Here is an 18,851-nt window from a genome sequence, read left to right on the forward strand (position 1 = left end):
TTCAATCAAAGTCTTTATATGCATATTGAATAAAAGGAATAATTATTCATTTTGAATATTTGGGAGACAGGTTTTAGGACAGAGAAAACTGGATGGAAGAGAAGGTCCTCAGCACAGAGAACCTCAAGCCAGCTGCATGCTGAGGAAAAGAAGCCTAGTGATATGTTCTCTGTGATGGACACAGGTGAAGAACCTTTAGAAAGGGATGCCTCATTCAACAGTGCTTGTTCTAGAAGGAGATTGGCAATTGGGGTAACAAGAATTTGGAGTCAGTGGGAATTCAAAGCAACATGTAACCATGGAAACACAAATGCCCAGAGTATTTGGAATGTTTGAGAAGAATGTAGCCTCCCCATAATATAACACATGATATAGGAGTTCAAGCCATTCTATTAAGTTATTAAAGCAAAGTGGAGCCTCGGGGTTCAGGAGGAACTTGGAGGCCTCCAGCTGAGCAATATATGATGTACCTGAAAAGCACCTTTTAGCTTGAACTACACCACCAGCCACATGAATCCAAGCAGCCACTGAACTGTTTTGTGCCTCATTTCTTTTTATATGAAAGGATAATAATCAAATCTCCTTTAGAGGTTTGTTATAGAGAAAATGAGTTTCATTGGCCATACTGAAAGTTACCAAGTTAGATGGTGATTTGAGTAAAAATGGAATTTGTACACAAAAATGCAATTACCCCAGAGTAAACAAATCAACATTCTCAGCAAAAGCTCAGCTGTGACATAGGATTATAAATGTTCAATTAATGATCACAAGTATAAATGTTTATTTTTAAATATAAAAAATTGAAATATTTTGACAAAATGTTACAAACCCAAAATCAAATAGGTGGAAACAGAGGTGTTCGCCCAGCTACGAACCAACATTAAAGGATACTGTGGTTCTTTGGTCCCACCAAAATTTAAGTTGGAGATGAAAATCATCGAACTGTTTTGTAAGTTCTAATAGTTCACCCATTTGTTTCTGGTGAAAGGGAAGACCACTGGATCATTGTCAGAAGAATTAGGTTAGGATCACATATCCAGTGCACCCCAGATGTCCCTTGACCTCCACTAGCCTCCTGGTCCTTATCTGTAAAATGGGAACATTGGTCTTTCACTGACAGAGTTACTGTCAGGAGTAAATGAGACAGTGTATGTCAGAGTGTCCAGCATAAGGCAGTAATATAGTCAAGGCTCAATGCATGTGTTTTCTAATATACTTTCTATTGGAGTCATGTTATTTTGGTTAAGCAGTTTACTTTTTACTTGGATATACCCGGGCATTGAATCACTACTCAATCATCTTTTTGATAGTTTTTAGGAAAATTATGTTATTCAAGAAAAAAAAATTCATGGAGTTTTTAGACCCTTTGCTTTGCAATATCTAATGATAGTGAACATTTAACTGTCATGTTCAATATTGTCTGGAAAATTTCTTGGCAGAAAGTGTATCACATCATTAAGCAAGCCAATCTATCACCAACATTTGATCCCAACAAAGAAATAAGCAAAAAAATAGAGTGTTGTAGTTTCTTACCTTCTTCCCAATATATATTGTTCTCAAGTTCTGGAAATACTGGCAGCCCCTGGTTTTCCTCAGGGAATCACAAAGCTGTCCTCAGGCTGAGGCTGCCTTTCTCAGCTCATCACTAGACCAGAAGAGGTGAAATGAGATATTAAAGACCCCTTTACTTTCTCCCTAGAGCAAGTCTAATAAAGCAGGGAGCTCCCCATACTTTTTGCACCAGTGACAAAGGCATCCCTGAAACAAAGCTCTTCCACATCCACCTCAAAGCCAAGGGAGCCACCAAGTATCCAAAGGCCCCAAAGAAAACCCTTCCCCAAGCTAAGGTCATGGTCTCTTTGATGTTCCTGGATTCAGACCGTGTATGTTCCTAGTCCAAACTGTTCCCTCTTCCTGAACTCTTCCCTCCTCCAAATTTTGAAATCATTTCTTTCTTTAGGAGGCAGGAAAAAATGTGCCACTTTTTCCAGGTCTTTTCTGGACAGTCACGAGTTCATCTCTGCCACCACTGTCCAGCGCGTGCCCCTTCCTCAGGTCAGGACCACGGCTCCCTTAGTGACTGATGATGTACATGCAGCTTCCCAGAGCGGGTGGAATGTCAGCGACACACATGGCAATGGAGGTCCTGGCGAGGAGGTGGGGAGGCGCGCTCCCAAGGACCGTGCTCTCCCAGGTGGGATACTGGCGTGTCTAAGACCTCCAGCTTCAGGGCTGGAGTGGGAGAGGAGGCTGCAAAGGCTTCCACCATGCTCTGTATTCTTGGGTCAAAAATAAAAAATCAAGATCAGAGACTAATGGCCATTTATGGATATTTCAAATTTATACCGTCTTTAGAAGAAGAGACATAATTCTTTGGTAATGGCAGATTAATCGCAGAAATTAAAGAGGTAGAAGAAACCAAAAGCCATCTAATTTCAGCTTCTCATCCCAATTACTCTTCAAAGTTTCCTATTATCAGAGTTTGACCCGTCTCATTTTACATTATTCCAGCACCTCACCTCATCACTTTTTTTTTTTTTTGAAACTGTTTCTCATTTTAACATCCTCACCTGCAGCAAAATTTCTAATCTAGAGCCTAAAAATTTTCTTTTGCTTGGTGTCAGGCCGTTACTCTTATTTATGCCTCATTGTCTTTTTTCACACCAGGGGAATATAAATAGAAAGTAGAACTTCAGGAGATGGCCAGCAGGTCGCCACCTGGTGACTGGAGACAGGGGACAGAGTTCTGAGCCAGCTGCACACTATTTTCCTTATGAAGTAGATAATAATACTTAAAGCACTGCATTTGTCTCATTCCATTCCTACTCAAAATTTCCAAATGCTCTCGATCATCCCCAGAATAAAGTTCAATCTGCTCTGCTTGGGATTCAAGGCATATTGCAAACTTGTTCCTAGTTCATGTTTCTAGCTGCGACTTCCACTATTTAATTATAAACAAGTAACAGACCAATCTCTTGAATTTTTTTCAAATAGTCTTTGTGGACTTTTGTTGTTGTTTAAGAATGTGCTTTTTCTGATTAAAATGTTTCCTCAGTTTTAAACATATACAGTGAATGACAAACAAAAAGAAAGAAAAAAGAAGGAAGCAAGGGAGGGAGGAAGGAAGGGAAGAAGAAAAGATAAGAAAAGGAAGGAAGGAAGGAAGAAAGGGTGTCAAGGACACAAACTGCCAATTAACAGTGAGACAGAAATGCTTAGCATGGCTATTAGCGGAAGAAATGTAAATTTTATCTCCAATAACGTGCTACTTATTAAACTATCGTATTCGTTAAAATTTTTAAAAGAATGTTATTTTATAAGTATATACAATTTCTTAGCTAACACCTTATTAGTAAGTAATTTGCTTATTTAAAATTTTTCGCATTGTGCTTTTTCTCTCATCTCTCTGGGATACCTTTCTATAACAGGAAAGACGGAAAGCAGCAGTAGGTGTGTGTGATGTGCCAAGCTGCCCTCCAGAATATGAGCATCACCCCCACTCAGGGCTGGCTGCGAGCACAGTGGTGCATTATGTGCACTGCACAAAGCTTCCTGGCCAAAGAGAGTCTTGGGGGATAGGAGAGTGGGGAGGCCAAAATTCTGGCCATGCTTTACTCGCCAAGACCCATGCCCTATTACAAGTCTGGTCTCTTTTCATCTTTGTTATTTTCATTCATAGCAACACTAAAACTCCCATCTTCTCCAGGGTCTCTGTATCAGTACTGGCTTCTGGGGTTGCATCATCAGAAGGGGGAATCTCAGTTCTCACTGACACAACCTCTTATTCTCTTAATATAGTGAATAATGTTTATATTAGGAAACTAGTATGAAATTAATTTTGTATTCTAATTCAATTATATATTTTTCTTATACACAGCCCATTGTCCCAATGTCATACATTGAATCATGTATTATTTTTAGAAAACTGCCTTTTACCATGCTGAATTTTATCCATATATGGTTTGATTGAATATCACTGTTATAATGTTTTATTATCCATTAATGACAACGCCACATCACTTTTCTTCTTTTAAAGAAGTTTTAGCCATTTTTACACATTATTCACATTATTTTTACTGATACATTTTGGAGTAGTTCAGTTGGAATTTTTATGGCAATTGTATTTATATTTACACTTAATTTTAGAAGAAATAAAATATTGTATTCTGTTTGCCTTCCAGGAAAAAAGATTTCCTCTCATTAAATTCTATTTTTATGACCCTCGGTGATATCTCATACTTTTTTCATATAAGTCCTGCACATTTCTTGTTAAGATTACTTATGGACCTTTTAAAATATTTTCTGTTTATTACTAGGATCCGTTTTTTATTATATTTTCTAAGAGGTTATTGCTGGCATATAGGAAAGTTATTGATTTTTAAATAATTTTCAACCAGGCTACTCACATATATATTTTTACATATGTTAATTTTTCTGGTGCTTGCCTTGGATTTTCTGAACATACAATTATATACTCTACAAGCATTGTCCACAGACTGCAAATGCCTAGCTGCATTGGGGTGGGCAGAGCTATTACACATCCAGAAACTCAAACGCTGGTCTTCCCTCACACATTGCACCTCCAACTTCTCCTCCCAAAGGCTAAATAACACAGCAGTTTTAGTGCAAAAACAAAACAGAACTCATGTCTGATGGCACACCTGTAATTTAGATTCACAGTAAGAACAGGTCTGGCTTAATGTAACTTGATAAAAGCCATTGACAAATAACTCGAGCTTCCACAGTGTGCTCAGGGCCACTTACACTCCGTGTAAACAAAGGAGTGAGAACAGAACAGAACAGCAAGTCGACGAGGTGCTCACGTCCTCAGCAGTATTCTGAAAGCACCTTCATCAAGCATAGGGTTTTAACAACTGTTATCACAATTCTGTTAATAACATCACGTCCTGCTCACCAGTCATCCTCTGGTACCCAGCGTAGGAGCAGATGCTGCGGTATGAGCGTGGGCAGAGGTGGCCCTGTCCAGGGTGCTGAACCGCACTCCCCATCACACACTTCAGAGCTCACCGAAGAACATGAGCTAGCTGACCGGGAGCTATGCTGATGGATTACTCATCAAATCTTAGTACCAGCTCTTCAGTTGATCTGCTAGGTGATTTTGTGTTTCTCGGTGATTTTCATTATGCATAAACTATGAATGATATTGATGGCTCCACTGTATTTGTAAACAATATTTTTCAAATAAAAAATTTTACCTTGGCATAGTAAGAAATTCCCACTGCACTTGTGTAAATTCTCATAAATCATTGCCCATGCCTCTGTTTTCAAACTGGACCACATCCTCATTTGTTTTCTAAGTACCTATTAGATGGAGCTCTTCAAGGGCAGAGATGGGCTCTTTCGATTTTTTTGCATAGTATTGGAAACATAATAGGTGATCTAGGATTTTTGAAGAGAAAAGCAAGGCAAGACAACTCAAAGCAAAGGAAAATAAGGAAGCAACTGGCTAAAAACTGGCCAGGTATACACATTCAACAGGGGAAAAAAAATGGTTTTATACCCTCATGCCCTCTTTTTTATCTTAACCATATTTACTTTGGGATATAAGAAATGAAAGAAAAGCATAGTTTCATGTGGTGATATTAAGCAGAGAATATAGCTAAAGCCTTTGGACAATTTCTCCCACTGATCAGCTTGTGTATTTTCAGTGAGCAGCGTGAGAGGCACGTAAACATCTGAGAGATGCCAATGACATGTGGAGGTCCTGAAAATGTGTTCTAATACAAAGTGTTTTTCAGTGACCTTGAAGGTGAGCATCCCTCTTTTTGAGTCAATCTTTCTCAGATAAATGACTCGCTAAAGCAGTAGGACCTTATGGGAATTTTAGGCTCTTGAACTGTCTTACCACTGACACCATAAACATCCAAATTTTAGTGTAGAATTGGAAAAAAAAAAACAATGGAAGAAACAACTTTGGTAGGTCTGGAAGTCATATCACCTGAGCTTATAAACAAGTTCACTCACAGGCTCATTTTATAGAAAGTGCCACAAATGTGCTGCATACCCAAGCCCAGCCTCTGGATCCTGCCTGCTCTCACAGATGTAACTAACAGACAACATCTGAAGATGCAGATTGTGATTTAGGTTAAAAATGAAAGAGATTTTATTACTAATCATGAATCCGGGTAAATTTTCTGAGGTAACACTTTAAATCCTTTCTTCTTGTAGTAAAATCTCCACATCCTGGTTCTATTGGTCTGCTAGTTTTCCAGGCTCCTTTGGCATTTATTTTAGTCGTCTGAACACAGTATGTTCAGAGGACAGAACAGTCACGTAAAATCACACAAGGAGACTGAATTTTCATCCAAATTTCTCTAGAGAATTACATTTGGTCTCCTTTCACTAGAGTCCATGTGCCCTTCTTCAGAAACCACCGGCTAGTTTAAATGCCATCAGGTTTGCCACAGAACACTGGGGTTTTATGAAATTTCAATATCTGTCCATGAAATAGTTTTGCACTATCTATAAAGAAGTCCTGGTAAAGAGATTTGGGATCTTAAATTAAATCAACTTCCCTTACATCTCTGTCTCCACTCTTGTGTGAATATGTCTCCTCAAGCCAAAAGCAGATGTTGCTTTACGGAAACATTTTGCATAAATATGTTATTTTCATCGAACAGTCAATAAATTCACTTCCTTATAGCAACGTTCCACCTCAGAATGATAAAACCCATCAACTCTCTGCCAATATATTTTTCATAATAAGTACATGAATAGAAACCATCCGAGATTAAATTTAAGTCTCAGGTGATTGCTGCATCACTTCCAAAGACTTGTGATATATGAATGAAGCAAAAGATCTTTCAGCATCCAAAGAGAGCAGTTTTAACAAGGTCAGAATGCTTTATTGGTGAGTAAATCTGTGTATTTTTGAGGCATAAATCTCAAGACACAATGTAAGCCTTTTAGGAAAGTTTCATATCAGTGTCATGTCCCCACTAAGGTAAACTGTCTACATTTTCTGTTTTCTCTTGTGTTTAGATAAAAACAAATACAGTAAGTCCCTTACATACGAATGAGTTCCATTCCAAGAGTACGTTCATAAGTCCAATTTGTCAATAAGTCCAACAAAGTTAGCCTAGGTACCCCACTGACACAATCATCTATGTAGTATGTACTATAATAGGTTTATAATACTCTTCACACAAAGAATACATACAAATCAAACAAACACAAAAAATAAACATTTTTAATGTTACACTACCTTGAAAAGTACAGTAGTCCAGTACAACAGCTGGCACACAGGGGCTGGCATCGAGGGAACAGGCAAGAAGAGTTACTGACTGGAGGGGGGAGAGGAGGTAGGAGATGGCAGAGCTGAAGGATGGTCAGCAATAGGAGACGGAGGGCAAGCTGCAATTTCACTCACGCCTGACATTGATGGCACAGGTTCTGATTCCTTGCTGGATTCAGTGCTATCTAATCTCTTGAAAAAACGATCCAGTGATGTCTGGGTAGTAGCTCTTTTTTTCTCATCATAGATGACACGGTAGCACTGGATTGCATTCTGAACAGCTGCTGCAACCTTCGTGTACCGTTCTATGTTCGGGTCCTGTACCTCAGAAACTAACAGTGCCTCCTCAGATAAAGAAAATCCCCTTGCCATTTCCTGCATCGTGAATCTCTTCAGTTCTTCAGCTACTTCTTCTTCCACTTGCTTCCAGATATCCTGGGCTTGAAATAAAGATACTGTACTCCTGTACTCTATACAGTACTGTACAGTAAAGTACATGAAAGCACAATCACTTGTAGAGGATGCACACATGTGACAATGTACGCCAGACACGTGAATTAACTTACATGATTGGACACATGTTCACATCTTTGAAAGTTCGCAACTTGAAGATTTGTATGTAGGGGACTTACTGTAATCCTAGAAATACCTGCATGAGGTCATCTCCTATAATGGGGGGAGGGTAGGAGATTGGGACTGACTCTCTGGCTAGAAACAAACTGAAATTGCTGGATGAAACATAAAAACATCCTCTTACAGGCATCAATCAGCTAACAAGATGGTAAGAAATGACTAGCCAGATCTGAGGGGCAAGTTTGAATCCAGAGAAAAGGGGGCCACTGACCTTCCTTTCATCTGAAGCCTTTCCCACTTGGAAACTTTGAATTTTGGTGGGAGGGGGCATATGGAAAGAGGGAAACAGGAATCAAATCCAGGGTCTGCTTGAGGTGGAGGGTCTAAGAGATTTTCCCCATATTAAGCTGAGACCACAGTGGATACACGCCCCCAAGGCAAATCTGACATTCAAGTCAACCAGATTTACATCATCTAAGAGGTCCCAAAACACTCAAGACATGAATTTAACTAGATTCCAGAAAGACTAGGTGTGGAACGTTAAGATTGAAAATCTTTCTGAAAGCAGTGGTTTTCAAACTTGAGCATGCATCAGAATCACACAGAGCGTTGTTAAAACACATACTGCTGGGCTTCCCTGGTGGCGCAGTGGTTAGGAATCTGCCTGCCAATGCAGGGGACACGGGTTTGAGCCCTGGTCTGGGAAGATCCAACATGCCACGGAGCAACTAAGCCCGTGAGCCACAACTACTGAGCCTGCGTGTCTGGAGCCTGTGCTCCACAGCGGGAGAGGCCATGACAGTGAGAGGCCCGCGCACCGCAATGAAGAGTGGCCCCCGCTCGCTGCAACTGGAGAAAGCCCTCACACAGAAACGAAGACCCAACACAGCCAAAAATAAATAAATAAATAAATAAATAAATTTATATTAAAAAAAAAAAACAACACATACTGCTCGTCCTCAACCGCAGACTTTCTGATTCAGTGAGTGTGGGATGAGGCCCAAGAATTTACATTTCTAGCAAATTCTCAGGTGATGCTGATGTTGCTGGTCCAGGGGCCACACCTGTAGAACCACTGCTCTAGACGAATATACCTTTATCCTAGGCTTCAAATTATTTCCACAAAAAAATTTGCAAGGATATGGAGGAGTATATGATAAAAGATAAATAAGCACTCAAAGAAATGAATATGAGCAAAAATCAAAAGTAGAGCTACAAGACTTCAAATACTGGAATTATCAGTCACAGACCATAAAACTACTAGGCTTACTTAACATCTATGATTAAAAGAAATAAGAGTCAAGCTTAAAACATCTTTAGGAAATAAGCAACTGTAAATACTGATAGCACAGATTTGAAAAAAAAATTGCAAATAGATATTCTGGAAGTGAAAAAGAAAGTAAAGAGATGAGATTAACAACAGATTAGATGAAGCTGAAGGGAGAATTCGTGAGCTGGTAGATAGGTCAGAAGGACAAATCTAGGTCAGAAGTCAGGAAATTATAGTCCACAGGCAAATTCTGGTCCATTGCTTGTTTTTGTAAATAAAGTTTAATTGGAACACAGCCATGGTCATTTATTTACATATTGTCTATGGCTGTCAGGGCCTGAACTAGGATTACGAGAGAGTGAGATACCTAGGAGGCAAAATTTAAGAAGGCATTCACTATCATGCAAATGCCGATTCTGCACTTGCCAGACTCTGAAAGTAAGTACTTTCTTAATTTAATCCCTTTGCCCTCTCTTGGCCTTGGGAGGAGGCATGAGAGGGTCTTTTGAGTGGTAAACATATGGAGCTGCTCATTTTTGCTGTAATAACTATAATTGTACAGTTTTCTGTATTTATTTCAATTTCAAAAAAAATTTTTTTTGAGAAATGCTCCTCTGAATCAGGTTAAAGAAGAAATAACAATAAAAATTAGAACCATTTTAAACTCAATAATTATGAAAAGACTACCTATCAAAGTAAGTTGGCTGAAGTTAAGACAATAATGCGTATATTGGCAAAGCAGATAAGACAGATATAAGCGTACATGGGCATCTATGTTAAAAAGCAGCACATCCGATGAGGCAGCCATTCTCCTCCTGAGGATAAGCCTTCAGGAAACCGTGTCCTTGTGCTCCAAGTTACATGTACGGGAATGTCTACAGCAGAATTATTATACTGTATAGCTATAAAAATGATTGCATTACAGCAAAAAGCAAAAACTGTGTGACTGAATCTCACAAACATAATGTTGTACAAAATAAGCAAAGGGAAAATAATATACACCATATCATTCCATCTATATAACATTCAAAAACAGGCAAAACTAAGTCTGAGTTAAGAATTGCCTCAAGGTAAGGGGAAAGGGTTATGATCAAGAAGGTATACAAAGTGATTTTCTGTTCTTACAATAGTTTATTTCTTAATATGAGTGAAGATCATACAGTATTCGTTTTTTAATTATTTATTAAACTATACATTTATTTCATGCACTTTTCTGCATATATTTCAAAATTTTTAAAAATGTTTAAAAAAGAAAAGCCACATATGGGGATTAAATGAATAAAAGAGAATTAAGATAATAGTTTTTCCATTTAACTACAGACTTTCCTTATATTTCTGAAGTTGCATGCTATTATGGCGTCAAATCGTCTAACAATACACTGTTGACTGAGGTTCTTGAAACACCAGCTTCTGTGACCCTAAAGACTGTATACAGTGGTCTGCTGAATGGTTCATTTTAATAAATGTGGAAAAAAATCAGCTGCTACTATGGAAAATACAAAATGTACACAGAAGTAGACAGAATAGTATAATGAAAACGTATGTATTACTCACCCAACTGCAATATTTATCAACTTTTTGCACACGCAGTTTTACCCACTCTCCTCTAATTCTTCTGAATATTCTAAAGGAAAACTCAGATATCATGTCATTCATCTGCAAATACATCATTATTTAATTTTAAAACATAAAAACAGCTTTTGATATCACCACCAGGGCACCATTATCACACCAAACGTTCCAGTAATTCTTTAATACCATTAATATATGTTTAATTGTACTTTTTATCTCAACCATAATTTTATAGTTGTTTTCTCTGAGGCAAGATCTATATAAGGTCTATACTTTGCATTTCATCATACTTCTTCACTCTTCTCTGCTCTTCAGCAGCCCACTCCAATTTTTTTTTAATGCCATTGATCTATTGTAGAAAATAGATCATTTGCATTGTAGAAGGTCCCATGTTCTGGGGTTGGCTGCTTCCTTGTAGTGTGGATAATCTTTTTCTTTATCTGCCTTTACTTTCTTTTTAGAAGTATACAAACTTACCTTTCAATCTTGATACCATGTGCAGAAACCATGGCAGCAGCGTCATCTGCTAGATTACACATGAAAACTCACTTCACACCCTAAGAGAAATAAAGATCACTTTCAAAAACAGTCATTCAATTGACAATGGTCAGGTCCAAACCATCTATTTGGTGCAATAATAACTGCATTGCTACAGATCCAAATCTAGTTACAGAAAGACTTCAGAATTAATGGACTTTTGCACTCATTATGTTTAGGATAATGAACTCTCTTTCAATTAACTGCTATTCCTAAACCCTAAATCAGTCTCTTCTGTGCACTCAGGAAAGTCCCACTTACAGCGTGAATCCCTTATTTCATAGAGCAGAGTTTCTCATTTGTGGACCATGTACTGTGTCTTCGTTACATTCACAGGATACCAATTCTAGATAAATTGAGAAACAGGATTATTACAAGCTTTTAAATAATAAAATTAATAACCAGATTTCAAGTTAACAATATTAAAAATATTTTGTGTCAGTGAGATGGATGATATTATTTGAAATTTTTCACCAACTTATTTGTATTAGGCCGAATAATGACTACCTGTGGATGCAAATCAGGTCCTGTATCCAGTTAATTACTTCATTTATTCTTTATTTCTACCAAATTGGAAATTCTTAACTTATATTAAGGCAACAAATGCAAGTCACCTAAAATGAGTTTGAATGTTTTGTGTTTCTGCCTTATAGTTCTAGATATTTGGATCGAACATGAAATATATCCAAACTACGGGGAGATTTCATATTAAATACGATGTCCTGTGTGCTGAAAGATGCTAAATTGATTACTACATCACATTCAAAAGCATTTGAATGATCCGGAAGAGGCAGAGTGGTAAATGTATTTATTTTAAACTCTTTTTTCGTATTTATTTATGGAAAACATTTCTTCGTGTTCTGTTGCACCATTTAAATTTGTTTTTAAAATATATCACAGTGTGTCAATGATTTTCTTATCTGACAAGTGAAGAAGAAAAAGAACCATACTCTTGGCAACTGAGCTCTATGTACCAATTTAGACTTCTTGAGAAATCTGTTGTTTTATCATCAATATTAATATCATGTTGTCACTAAAGTAATATATTCAGGTTATTCAAGTTACTATATGTATTTTTGAGATATGTCACAAAGCAAAAGTTCCTGAAATCAGAGAGATAGACTTTAATCTTTTATCGATGCCATGAATCGTTAAAGGAATCTTACCCCTCATTTGAAAAGTTCCCAGGAGCACCTCCCCCTTGACAACTAGCATACTTCCGAGGGAAAAAGTGAGTCTTGCTTTCACTTCTAGCCTGTATCTTTGAATAGCAACCTGAAAAGTGAGACATTCAATGGCCATGATTACTGACATTCACAATGTTTTCTCTTTACTTGAACATTAAATTCAGATTGGGCCTATTGCCAGTTACTGACTGAATATTTGACACTTAGATGCTTACTATTTTATTTGCATATCAAAACCCTACTTGTGACAAATATAGTGATTACTCCTTGTTACTGATACCAAACACCTTTATCCAATCGTAGTTAAAAAGATCATTGTGTATTTCCCCATATACTAACTGAAAATGGAGTCACATCAGGACAGTCCTCCACTCATCAAGCAAAATATTGGCCATAAGCACAGGTGACTGCTCTTCCACAATGCATGTCATTGACACCTATCTGACTTTACCTCCCTCCACTGTCCCCTTGACACACGATGTTGCAGCCAGACAAGTCTTCTTTCTTTGGCACAGAAAGGTCCCGCTTTTGCTTGCCACGGTGCCTTTGCATGAGCTTGTCCCTTGATCCCCGTGGATAGAGGATTCTATATTGTTTCATACGGCTGCGTCCTCTCATCATCTTGATCTCAGTTAAAAGCCTCAGTAAAGTCTATCCTAACTTCTCAATCTGTATTACCACACTCCCGGTCACTTACCGCCACATCCAGAAGGGATAGTAAACAATTATTTAATGATCTCTAAAGCATGAGCACCAATCAGAAGGGATGCAAGCTGCAGACTACAAGCGCAGCTAGATGGGTGCATAGTTGCTGAATATACACCCTGACAACATTAAGCTCTCTGTTCTCTTCAGAGCGTTTGTCACTTTCTGAAATTAATCTTGACTTGGCTGTTATGTGGTTCCTCCCAATGAGAATATAAGCTCTACAAGAGCAGGGCTTTCATCACCTCTGCATCCCTAGTACCTAAAAGTTTGTCACACGTCACCAATCAACAGGTGTTAATATCGACCTTGATAAGTGTCTGATTTTGCTCTTTGAATGATACCTCTACAGTTTCTATTTCTTATGTGCCATTAGCAACAGCATTAGATTATCAAGTATAGGAAAACCTTATTTTGTTACCATTCTAGGAAAAACTCAATGAGTTTGCCAAGCAGATGATTGAACTTTGCTTAAAATGAATGGTGCAAAAACACGAGTGGCTCCCTACCTTTGTTTGACAGCACCTGGCAGGCTTCATTAGTTCTCACCAGTCCATGGACACTGCCCACTCCCACCAAGAACCACCAGGGGCCATGGACCACACGTTGATAAACACTTCTGTGGAGCAAAGTTTGACTTCAAGCCAATAAATGTCCAGATTTCCACTGGAGCCAAATTAGGGAATTTTCAACTAAATTTCATACTGTTTGTCTTATATGAAAGTAAAACCCAAGAAAATAGTAAGATTAAGTTTTTAAAAGTGGCATGGAAAAGACCATAAATATAATCAGAAGTTTCAGCCAAATTTCTAAAATTTTAATAACGATCATTACATTTACACTACACATAGGGACAGTAGTCACAGAATTTACCAAATGCTTATAATGTACCAAACAGTCTTCTGAATTTTCTTCATCCGTGAAATAAGGATAATAGAAACTATTCTAGGGGTTGTTGTGAGGAATAATAAGATGCACACGAAGAGTTTAGCCCACTGTCTGGCAAGGCAGTAGATGCTCAATAAATACTGTTATTAATAATGATTTCAGCAATTTTAAAAGACGGATATGAAGTACAAATCCTAACATCTCTAAGAGTTTGTGACCTTATTATTCCAGGAATGTCCTAAAAAATCATCACACACAAAAACTGGGTAAGAGAATGTCAACTGAAAAGAAAAAAAGCACAGCCTAAAGTTGAGAATTATGTTTTATTTGGCAGTCAAAACTGAGGACTTTATCCCGGGACACAGCATCTCAGATAGCTCTGAAAGGCTGCTCCCAAGAGGTAAGGGGGGAGCGAGGATACATAGGAGTTTTTTCAACAAACACCAGGTAGTCAGAACATCAGAAGATTGCTGTTAATTCAAGAAAACCAGACATCTCAAGTTAAGGAATTTAGCGCTTTTCTAGTATATGAAGATGCAAGAGTCTGGGCTCATTGAAATCATTCCTTTGATCTGCACCTCAGCTATCTGGGGCCACTGTCCTGTGCTTTCTCATCCTGAGTCCCTGCAGGGTGCACCGTTGGGGGGCTGCAGTGGCTGAGGACTTGATGGCAGGCATCCTGTTTCCATCCTGAGTTCCCTCAGGGCTCACCGTCTGGGCTGCTGTAATGTGATGGCTTGACGGCTGCAACATCCTTTGTTTACTGATATGGCAGCAACATTTTTTTTTCATTGATAAGAAGGAGATCCAGTGCTGTGTAATAAAGTACCAGTCCTCTCCATCTTTCAGTATCCCTTAAATGAATAGCTTCAGGAGAAGTCAGTTAAAAAGTTTATAGTGACTATGAAAACTCTTCTTCCAAGCTCACAGCCCAAAACGCCAAAAAACAATGAATATAATTATGAACATATGACATCGTTACAGAGTTCAAGCTTGCTCTGCTCACCCATGACAGGCCAGGGAACTGGAGACGAGGTGCTGAGGCAGGGAATGCGACTTTATTCGGAAAGCCGGCAGATGGAGAAGATGGCAGACTAGTGTCTCTGAAAAACCATCTTCTCTAGGTCTGGATGCCAGTTACTTTTATAGAATCAGAGATGGAGAGGTGGTGAGGAAGTAAAGTAAAAGGGCCATCAGTCTTGCAAAACATCTCCTGGAATGACCAGCCTCGGTGAGGGGATGAATTAGTTCCTTTTTTCTTGCAGCCATTCACAGGTGGGCAGGGTTCCCTGAGGCAGGCCATTATGTATGATTATAATAACAAAAGCAACGAAAAGCAAAGGTTAAAGTCAAAGAAACAGATCCAACGTGGAGTCCAATTTAGCACTTCCCTGTTACAACATGAATATAATTATAGAATTATGATGCTCATGGGGATTCATAGTGCAACATCCTGCCTTTACAGATGAGGGACATGCATCTCAGAGGGTACGCTATCAGCCAAGAGTCCTGCAGCTACATTCATTCAACCCAGTAATGTCTGTTGAGTGTTTACTCTGTAGAAAGTAACCTGCCCGCTATTACAAGGAATAAAACAAAAACAAAAACCTAAACCTCCTAGAGAATGGAAATAAAAACAAAAATAAACAAAGGGGACCTAATGAAACTTAAAAGCTTTTGCACAGCAAAGGAAACCATAAACAAGACCAAAAGACAACCCTCAGAATGGGAGAAAATATTTGCAAATGAAGCAACTGACAAAGGATTAATCTCCAAAATTTACAAGCAGCTCATGCAGCTCAATATCAAAAAAACAAACAACCCAATCCAAAAATGGGCAGAAGACCTAAATAGATATTTCTCCATAGAAGATATACAGATTGCCAACAAACACATGAAAGAATGCTCAACATCATTAATCATTAGAGAAATGCAAATCAAAACTATAATGAGATATCATCTCACACCGGTCAGAATGGCCATCATCAAAAAATCTAGAAACAATAAATGCTGGAGAGGGTGTGGAGCAAAGGGAACACTTTTGCACTGTTGGTGGGAATGTTAAGTTGATACAGCCACTATGGAGAACAGTATGGAGGTTCCTTAAAAAACTAAAAATAGAACTACCGTACGACCCAGCAATCCCACTACTGGGCATATACCCTGAGAAAACCATAATTCAAAAAGAGTCAGGTACCAAAATGTTCATTGCAGTTCTATTTACAATAGCCAGGACATGGAAGCGACCTAAGTGTCCATCGACAGGTGAATGGATAAAGAAGATGTGGCACATATATACAATGGAATATTACTCAGCCATAAAAAGAAATGAAATTGAGTTATTTATAGTGAGGTGGATGGAGTTAGAGTCTGTCATACAGAGTGAAGTAAGTCAGAAAGAGAAAAACAAATACCGTATGCTAACACATATATATGGAATCTAAGAAAAAAAAAAAAGCTCATGAAGAACCTAGGGGCAAGACGGGAATAAAGACACAGACCTACTAGAGAATGGACTTGAGGATATGGGGAGGGGGAAGAATAAGCTGGGACAAAGTGAGAGAGTGGCATGGACATATATACACTACCAAATGTAAAATAGATAGCTAGTGGGAAGCAGTCGCATAGCACAGGGAGATCAGCTCGGTGCTTTGTGACCACCTAGAGGGCTGGGAAAGGGAGGGTGGGAGGGAGGGAGACACAAGAGGGAAGATATATGGGGACATATGTATATGTATAACTGATTCACTTTGTTATAAAGCAGAAACTAACACACCATTGTATAGCAATTACACTCCAATAAAGATGTTTAAAAAAAAAAAACCATAAGGGATAAATTCTGCCTCCAAGCAGTTCACAGTAATGGGAGAGGTGAAAACACAAGTATCAAAAAAAATGACAATAGAATACATGATACAAACTCACTGGTAGATCAAAAAAGAGATTGCTTCTGCCTTGATGCAAAACAGAAAAACGATTATTCCTTTAAATAAGCTTGTAGATGGGCCTTAAATGCTGTCTTGGCTTTCACCATGCTAGGATGAGTGGTGTGATGGTCCTTCTAGGTGGAAGGATCAACAGAAGCAAAGGTAGCAGGGGAAAATTAAGGGCAAATTCAGGGGCCATAGAGCTGTCCAATGTGATTGGTGCCTCGGGTGGAGGAACGGTAAAAACTGGCTACAAGTCTGTAAATAAAGGTTTGGACTGCACTATAGCCAGCCTTAAACATCCAACCAGAGGAGTTTAAACTTAATTCAGAAAGCTGAGAAGACACCACAGGCTCTTTGCCAGGAGAATGGCTTTATATAAACTATGGTTTAGGAAGACAGATCTGTAAATGTGGTGAGGAATGATTTATATCAGGGAGAAACTAGAACTGGGGAGATGAGTTTATGTTGCTGTAATATAGATCAGAAATATATCCTTTATCTAGCATACTGACAGAGGCCATGGAGAGAAGAGTAAAGAAACAAGAAAACAGCAGCAGTAGAGTTGATTGTGTTTGGCAACATATTACATTTAGGATTAAGAGTCAAAGATAAAAGAACAGACTAGATAAGACCAATAGCAAAGGAAAAGCTCCTCTGGGGAGAAAAGATGAATGGTTAGGTTTTTGGCCTTAAGGCTGATGTCCTGACAATGCATTCCATTCATTTAGGGAAGATAAACAAAACAGTGCAAGCTGGCAAAAGCAGATCCAGGACTTGGGGAAGAGACTGAAGTGAGAAAGCTAGCTTTTGGAGTCAACCACATGGAGGTGATCAAGTGTTTGGAGTAGGTAATATCAGCGAAGGCTCAGCTGAAGGGAGAAGTAGTGATAGTAGAAGATGAAGGCCTGGGGATTGTTTTCTTTAATCCCTTCTTATAGTAGAAAGAAAAGCTGTCAGCTGAGCCATAAAGAGAGTCTGGAGTGTAACAGCAAAGGAGCGACCACTCTGTTTTGCCGAAAGTTTTACCTTCGTCCTAGGTTCAAAGGATTCGTTAACAAACAGACACCACTCGTCACACAACTAGACAATTTCAACTTAACTTTAATAGAAACTCATTAAAAAGAAAGAAATAGAAATGAAAAGGGAAAGAAAAGTAAAAGCATGTACATCACCAAATTGGGCCGACACCTATATGCAGACTGGAACAGCGCTGGGAACTCCCTCGAACAGCAGTCTGGAGTCGCAAGTGGGGAAGGTCCCGGGCAGTGGGTCCACTCTTTGGGTGAGACTTCAAATGGCAGTTTAGGAAGCCCCGCTTATAATGCCAGGCTGCAAACTGATATCAGCAGTTTGCGTGCAAATATGCATCTCTGGGTTTCTTCAGCAATGCTCTTTACCTCATTTTGTGTATCATAAGAATTTCTAGACCCCCGGGAACTGGTCAGGTCCCCAGGCTCAAGGAATTCCGTGATCCACTCCCTTCTTTATCTTAAGTGCCGCCAGACTTGCTGGCGGCAACTCACAAGCAGACACATAGTCCAGGCAAGGTCACCAATCGGTTAGAGGCCAATATCGCCTCTGAAGCCTCAATAAAACTACTTCCATTTCAATCCTCGAACACACCCTTCCTTGCTCTCATAGGCAGTAATTGCTGGGGTGGAGGGAGAGTAAGGCAAATATATATATATATATAATATATACGTATATGTATAATATATATGTAATAAATCTCCCCACACAAGTCAGAAGAGGAGAAGCCCATTATTACTCCAAGAGGAATGCATCTCTCCTCACTATTTATAAATCTGAAGATCGCATACTTGCACACCTCTGCTTCCCTTTTTTCCACACGCACTAAAAGCATCTATTTCCTGAAGGGAAAGAAAAAAAAAAAGCCAGTAGAGAAGGAGAAGATGTAAGCCTAAGAAAGGATA

General features: G+C 38.8%; 1 long non-coding RNA gene across 3 annotated transcripts in view; it reads right to left on the reverse strand.

The window, feature by feature from the left end:
* Positions 1 to 2,242: 2,242 nt before the first annotated feature.
* LOC309664102 overlaps positions 2,243 to 18,851 on the reverse strand; it is a 308,253-nt gene continuing 291,644 nt past the window's right edge. For 2 of the 3 annotated variants that reach the window (XR_014265608.1, XR_014265610.1), the window contains one exon: positions 2,243 to 12,482. This is a non-coding gene — a long non-coding RNA (uncharacterized lncRNA). The remainder of the gene's footprint in view (positions 12,483 to 18,851) is intronic. The other variant, XR_014265609.1, reaches the window with a different exon arrangement.

Source organism: Balaenoptera physalus (assembly GCF_965194825.1).
Source record: "Balaenoptera physalus genome assembly, chromosome: 7".
Taxonomy (NCBI): domain Eukaryota; kingdom Metazoa; phylum Chordata; class Mammalia; order Artiodactyla; family Balaenopteridae; genus Balaenoptera; species Balaenoptera physalus.